Source organism: Cervus canadensis, chromosome X (genome assembly GCF_019320065.1).
Source record: "Cervus canadensis isolate Bull #8, Minnesota chromosome X, ASM1932006v1, whole genome shotgun sequence".
Taxonomy (NCBI): domain Eukaryota; kingdom Metazoa; phylum Chordata; class Mammalia; order Artiodactyla; family Cervidae; genus Cervus; species Cervus canadensis.
Genome location: NC_057419.1, coordinates 129,960,094 through 129,968,458, shown reverse-complemented (window position 1 = coordinate 129,968,458; position 8,365 = coordinate 129,960,094).

Below are 8,365 nucleotides of genomic sequence, written 5' to 3'. Positions count from 1 at the left end.
TCATCCTACTCTTCTACCTCCTGGAAACTAGGGCACCAGCCTCTGAACTCACTAAATATGCAAAGTATAGAAAGGGATGCTAGCCCCAGGTCTGCTATGAGTGCACAGCAGAATGTTGAACTGCTTAGTCACTTACTTTTTGGACCTATTTCCTTAAAGGACTCTTGTGAGGATGGTATATGATCACTCTGGTGCAAAAGCTAGACAAATCATCAGGTCTTCTGGTAGACCATTCCTCTGGGGACATGATCAGGGGGAATGACCTCACTGCTCCTCAGCCTCTGATTTCCCCTCTCCCCAACCCTGTGCTGGCAGCTGTAGGTCTAACTTTAGTGAATACAGAGAATGATGGCCTGACATGCCAACATTGTTGAAGATCAAAAGAGTTTGTAGATAATAAGAGCAAAAGACCTATATGAACAAAAGGGATATTTGGGACTCCTGAGATTAGAAATCTCTACTGAAGCCACTTTAATACAATTATTTCAGGGTTTCAAAACATATGGAAAATGGGATCTTGGGATGCCACCATTGTATACCCTCTGAACTACTACCTAGATGGCCCAGCAAGGATATAGGAGCCCCAGAGCCTTGTGAGGTAAAATTTGGCAAGTATCCTCCAAAGCACTAAACCTAGCTGGTTATTTATTTAATTTTATTAAAATGTGAATGTTAATTTACTTTCTTTTTTAAAAAGTTATTTCTTTATTTATTTTTTGGCCGTGCTGGGTCTTTGTTGCTGGGAGGGCTTTCTCTAGTTGCAGCGAGCTGGGGCTACTCTCTAGTTGCAATGCATGAGCTTCTCATCATGGTGGCTTCTCTTGTTGCAGACCACAGGCCCTAGGGTTTGCGGGCTTTAGTAGTTACAGCAATCAGGCTCAATAGTTGTGGCTTGCAGGCTCAGTTGCTCTGATGCATGTGGGATCTTTCTGGACCAGGGATTGAACCCATGTCCCCTGCATTGCAAGGTTTTTTAACCACTGGGCCACGAGGGAAGCTCTAGTTGGTTATTTATGAAGTATCAAAGTTGCTCCAGTTGTTGCGTCCTCTGGGAATTTTTGTTCATTGAGATGAATATGCCTGACAAAAGCCTGACTATTGTAAGAACCATAACCCTGAGCAAATAGTATGATTAAGAAGATGGGATGATAGATGAAGGACTCCCATTCACCTGGGAGACAGAGGGAAAGACAATTATAATCAGATACTTTAAACCTCTTTGCTTCACCGAATACCCCAATCATCCAGTTTGAAAAGTAAAATCAGACTTAACGACACAAAGGTATGGGGCAGGGGGGAGGACAGGGAGAAATGACATCATATGATGTAGCAACTAGCCCTATGTGTAGCTCAGGAAGCAGCAGCATCCTGGGAAAAGAGTGTGGGTTCTGGAGTCAAACAGGTATGGGTACCATTCCCATTTTTGGCACTTCACCTGTGTGACCATCAGGACCTGTGATGGCTCTGAGATTTTATCTTACTTGCAAGCTACCAACTTAGCCTGCCACATCTTTTCATGAATGCTGGCAGAAGACATGAGACTCCTGGGTCAGCCATAGTAGTGGCCAGAGTATAAGCATTTTCTTGTGTCAATTCCCTTTGCCCCCAAAATCTCAGAGGAGCTACTCAAAAAGGGCCAGGTGATGCTTGCACATGCTGGGGTTGTGTTACAGGAGAGCAACACTGACCTTAATGAGTCTGAATCTTTTAGGGTGAGCAGTAGGTTTGCCTTTCCACTGGCCCAGAGAGAGACACTGGATCTTCCAAAGCTGTTTACTGTACAAATATCTTGAAGAAAATAGTCCAGTACAGGGTCAGTCACTGTCTCTGTTCATAGGATGTGCAGAAACAGGAGAGATCCATGAGCAATTGTCTCACAATAATGATCATCAACAAATTATTGAACCTCTTTGAATCTCTTTTTTCATCTGTAAAATGTAAAATTGTCATATTGCCTATCTCGAAGAGTCATGAAGATTAAATGAGTTCATACATGTTAAAGCACCAGATACCTAGAAGATGCTCAACAAGATGCTTTTACTCATGCTCACTTTCTCACCACGGTCACTAGAAGGCCCTACTATTCCACACTTCCTGTTTCCTTTCTGCAGTCATTTCATGGCTCCCTACAAAGACCCCAGTTCATTTCTCCCCACCTTTTCTCACTCATTTGCTAGTTTCCATCTACATCCTGTCGGGATTTAAGTCCCACTTAACTGATAAATTATGTAACAGATATTTATAAGACACTGACTACGTGTCAGATGCTCTGTTGGATGCTGGTGGTAAAACAGAGAATGAGAAAGACATGGTCAGTAGCCTCATGGAGTATGCCCTTTTGTTGGGGAGATGGACATTAAATAAATAAATTAAGAAATGATTGGTCACCAGAAAAGCATGGCATATGGAAGAGAGGATTATCCCCATTTCTCTCATTTGACCTGCCCTGACTCACTGAGGCTATGGTTTTTCCAGTGGTCATGTATGGATGTGAGAGTTGGATTATAAAGAAAGCTGAGCGCAGAATTGATGCTTTTGAACTGTGATGTTGGAGAAGACTCTTGAGAGTCCCTTGGACTGCAAGGAGATCCAACCAGTCCATCCTAAAAGAGATCAGTCCTGGGTGTTCATTGGAAGGACTGATGTTGAGGCTGAAACTCCAATACTTTGGCCACCTGATGCGAAGAGCTGACTCATTTGAAAAGACCCTGATGCTGGGAAAGATTGAGGGCGGGAGGAGAAGGGGACAACAGAGGATGAGATGGTTGGATGGCATCACCGACTCGGTGGACACGGGTTTGGGTGGACTCCGGGAGTTGGTGATGGACAGGGAGGCTTGGCGTCCTGCGGTTCATGGGGTCGCAAAGAGTCAGACACGACTGAGCGACTGAAATGAACTGAACTGAACTGACTCACTGAGAGGGCCTGTCCACATAGGATCCTATCTCTTACCACTTTTCCTTGATGATTTCAACTTCACTCCTGGGCCCTAAGTAGGTGAAAGGTCAATCTAAACTTGTGGACCAGCTAGGATGTAGAACGCTGTCCAAGGAGTGGAGTCCTATTACTTTCTAAGACAGGCAGCAGCACCAGCGATAGAAAAGAGGGGCAGAGAAATAAGGCTTCTGTAATGTGCTGAGGACTTGAACACATCCCCGTTGACATTAGCAGACAGTCTTTTTATAAAATGTTTTCTTTTGTATTGGGGTATAGCCAATTAACAACATTGTGATAGTTTCAGGTACACAGCAGACCAACTCAGCCATAAATATATACATGTATCCATTCTGCCCCAAACTCCCCTCCCATCCAGGCTAGCAGACATTCTTTTTTTTTTTCAGACACTCTTTAAGAGAAAACACAGCTGCCAAATCTGTTGCTTTGTTGTTGTTGTTGTTGGCTGCACTGCAAGGTGTGTGGGATCTTATTTCCCCAATTAGGGATACAGCCCGGGCCCAGCAGTGAAAGCCCGAGTCCTAACCACTGGACCACCAGGGAATTCCCCAAAGGTGTTTTTGAAAGCAAATCTGTTGGCCTTCACTTTTAGGGAATCTACATAGTGCCCTCATTTTCCACAATTAATTAGCAACACAGCCTTCCCTCCCCTTCTTCAAAGGTCAGCCTCACCTCTGGCATATAAAGATATGATCATGCACTCCAAACCAGTGAGATATTTTCTCTTCCTTCTCCTAGCTGAATATTCTTCTCTCCAATAGGATTGTAAGAACCTTGAAGGCAAGGCCTGTACCTTCTCTTGTAACGCATGTCCACTGCTTCCCTTCTCAGCAAAGCCTGCATCTGTTCAGTGACACAATCTGTTCTCAAAAAAAAAAAAAAAAAAAAAATCGAGCTAAAAAAAGGAATGATGCTGTGGAATGGTATGGTGTTTACAAGCATATTCGAGGTTATTTTATTTATAAAAATTCCCAGACTTCTCTGGTTAGTCACTCTTATGATATCAACAAAAACATTTTTCCCCCGAGTATTTTGTTAGCCCAAACAGATTGGTCTCCCTAGTTTCACAGATAGAAAGTCAGGTGTTAATTTGAACCAATCCCGTGCTAGTACAGTACTGCTAGGAATAGAAGCAAGGAAACATTATCCCTAACTCTCTCTTTAATCATTAGCTCGGCCTCTTTCTTAGTCTAATCCCCTTGATCAGGAGTCAAGGACCTTTCCAAGCAGTATGCCAAGACTTCTGTCACTGTTCCTCCCCAGGGCAAGGGGCAAGAAGTGATTAACCTCAGGGGAGGGCACGAGGGGGAAGATGGTTACCTCTCCAAGCTATTGTAACTTGGAGGTCAAGGGGAGAAGCCAACTCTCTGGAGAGAATGAGATTGGAATGAACTTTCAAATGCTTATTCTGAGGAGACCCTCATAAGATGGGAAGAAGAAGCCATGACAATTGCAAAGATGAGCCCAGGCACTAAATGTGATTGTTTACTTATCAAGAGTGAACCCAGAGACCTTGGAAAGTAAAAAATTCCTTACTTGGTTTTAGAGAGAAAGATAGTGTAATAGGGGAAAGCATAGAATTTTTACTTTGATGGCCCACTATGCTTAATTAAGTCTAAAGTTAATATATTGACACACCTTCTAAAACATGAGAGAAGCTTAGAGCACTATAACTGTAATCACTTCTCCCCAGAAATGTCTTCCTTTCAAAAAGCTGTGAAATATAATATGCATACAGATTTTAAAATAGCCTTTGCTGTTTAGAGCATTTTTAGGTTGATAGCAAAAATGAACAGAGAGTTTCCATATACCCCTTGCCCCCAACAACCTCCCCCACTATCAACATCCCATACCAGAGTGATACATTTGTTACAATCAATGAGCCTTCACTAACACATCACCATTAGCCAAAGTCCTTCCTTCACATTGGGGTTCCCTCTTGGTGTTGTACATACTATGCATTTTGACAAGTGTATAATGGCATGTATCCACCACTATAGTATCATACTGCCTTAAAAGTCCTCTGTCCTCTATCTATTCATCCATCCCCCTCCACTAACCCTTAGCGACCACTGACCTTTTCACTATTTCCATAGTTTTACCTTTTCCAGAATGTTATATAATTGGAATTGTACAGTAGGTAGCCTTTTTAGATTGGCTTCGCTCACTAAAGTATATACATTTAAGTTACGCCACATCTTTTCATGCCTTGATAGCTCATTTCTTGGTAGTACCAGTTACATACAAATTTGATGCATAAAATATTATTGTGCAGTGTAATGAAAAAATGTAAAAAGCTAATGCCATAGGAAAACCACTACCCAGGCCAAGAAATAAAAGATTGACAACACTCAAGAAATAACCGTCCTCCCATGTAGACTTCCAAAAGTCTGGACTCTTCAAAATATAAATAACATGAAAAGAAACATCGGCAGGTGTTAAGTGAATCTAGAGAGACAAAGCAACAAAATGCAACATGTAAACTTTGGTTGTTGGTTCCCCACCTCCACCACCCCAAAAAAGACCCATAAAAGACATTTTTGGAGGTATTTGAATATGGACTATTTATTAGATGATACGTAGAATTATGTTCATGTATTCAAGAATGTAATTGTATTGTGGTTATATAGGAAAATGTCCTTATTTAGTGGAGATGCATACTGAAGTAATTAGGGATTTTTCCTGATGTCTGAAACTTACTTGATATGGCTCAGCAAAAACTATACATGGATATATATGGAAGTTCCACTCTGGTAGGACAATGTGAAGAGCTCTGTGGACAGCTCTCCAGTAAAACTGGTGAAAATTATGAAAAAACTCTCTGGAAATGATCCTAAGGACATACAGAAAATGAAAAAAACATCTACTTAAGAAAGAGTCTACTGAAATTTGATGAGAACATGGGGAGTATGTGGTATTGGAAACAAGACCCATTCTATTCCTCCCCCTTTCCTAGCTCTGCAAGAAGGAAACTCCTCTCCTGATTGATGCAAGCAAGAACACAGGGCTCCAGCCTTCCCTAGCTCCCAGTTGGAAGGTTGCCTTCTTAGGCGGTGCAGGATGTGAGCTTTTCTCATCTTGCCCTCAGCTACTCGTTGCTGAGGCTAAGATCCAGTGAGCGTGGCCAGGAAGCACAGGCTTCCTTCTTTTACCCAGCACCCACTTGTGGGATGCAGGCTCTACCTTGGGCATGGCCCCACTGAGAATACTGGGGCCCCATTACTTTTGTTCTGCCTTGTAAGGTGGTGGTTTGTGCTGAGAGAAGTGAGCCTAGAAAACTCGGAGCTATAGCCCTCCATTCCACTGAATACCAAGCTCCTAGAAGCAGAAGAGAGGAAGGAACAGAAAAAATATTTGAACAAATAATGGCTAAAAACTTCACAAATTTATTGAAAAATATTTGTCTACACATCCAAGAGGGGCTTCCCAGATGGTGCTAGTGATAAAGAACCTTCCTGTCAATGCAAGAGATGTAAGAGACGCAGGTTCGATCCCTGGGTAGGGAAGATCCCCTGGAGGAGGGCATGGCAACCCACTCCAGTATTCTTGCCTGGAGAATCCCATGGACAGGGGAGCCTGGCGGGCTACAGTCCATAAGGTCACAAAGAGTTGGACACGACCAAAGCGACTTAGCACAGCACAGCACACATCCAAGAAGTTCCACAAATTCTAAGGATATACAAAACAAGACAAAAACAGGAAATGCAAGGAAATACAAAACAAGGAATTTATAAAGAACACTTAAAACTCATTATTTTTTTTCCATTTATTTTTATTAGTTGGAGGCTAATTACTTTACAATATTGTAGTGGTTTTTGCCATACATTGACATGAATCAGCCATGGATTTACATGTGTTCCCCATCCCGAACCTCCCTCCCCATCCCATCCCTCTGGGTCGTCCCAGTGCACCAGCCCTGAGCACTTGTCTCATGCATCCAACCTGGACTGGCGATCTGTTTCACACTTGATAATATACATGTTTCGATGCTGTTCTCTCAGATCATCCCACCTTTGCCTTCTCCCATAGAGTCCAAAAGTCTGTTCTGTACATCTGTGTCTTTTTTTCTGTCTTGCATGTAGGGTTATCGTTACCATCTTTCTAAATTCCATATATATGCGTTAGTATACTGTATTGGTGAGAAATATTATTATTTAACAAGAGAAATAACCCAATTGAAAATTGGGCAAAGGATTTGAATAAACATTTCTGCAAAGAAGAAATGTAAATAGTCCATAAGCACATAAAGAGGGTGCTTGACATCATGATTGATCAGAGAAATGCAAATTGAAAGAGCAATGAGATGCCATTCACACCCACTAAGATGACTATAATAAAAGGTCAGATAACATAAGTGTTGTCAAAGATTTGATAAAATTATAACCCTCATACAGTCCCGATGGGAATGTAAAATGGTGCAGCCACTTCAGAAAGCAGTCTGGCAGTTCGTCTAATTGTTAAACATAGAGTTGTCGCATGACTCAGCAATTCAACTCCTAGGTACAGACCCAAGAGAAATGAACATACATGTTCCCACAAAAACTTGTACACAATTGTTTATAATACAGCAGCATTATTCATAACAGGTAAAAGGTAGAAATGACCCAAATGCCATTCAACTGATAAATGGATAAACAAAATGTGACATATCTATACAATGGAATATTATTTGGCCATAAATAGGAATGAACTGGGCTTTCCTGGTAGCTCAGACAGTAAAGAATCCACCTGCAATGCAGGAGACCTGGGTTCTATCCCTAGATTGGGAAGATCCCCTGGAGAAGAGATTGGCAACCTGCTCCAATATTCTTGCCTGGAAAATACCATGGACAGAGGAGCCTGGTGGGCTACAGTCCATGGGATTGCGAAGAGTCAGACACCATTGAGCAACTACGAACAGCATAGGACAGGAATGAATTGCTGTTATAGATTGAATTACTCACCCCCCCCCCAAATTTATATGTTGAAACCCTAACACCCAATGTGACCGAATTTGGACATAGAGCCTTTAAGGAGATGCTGAAGGTTAAATGAGGTGCTAAGGATGGGGTCTTCATCCCATAGCACTGGCATCCTTATAAGAAGAAGAAGAGACACCAGCGACCTCTCTCTGCAAGTCAGAGTGGAAAGAGTAGAAAGGCCACATGAGAACAGTCAGAATGTAGCCACCTGCAACCCAAGGAGGAGTCTCACCAGACACCAACCCTGATGGCACCTTGATCTTGGGCTTCCAGTCTCCAAAACTGTGAGAAAATAAATTTGTTGTTTAAACCTCCCAGGTTGTAGTATTCTGTTATGACATACCAAGCAGACTTAACACAAGTACTGACACATGCTACAACATGAATGAACTTTTATTTATTTTTTTTATGAATGAACTTTTAAATGAAACTTTCTACATGAAAGTTTT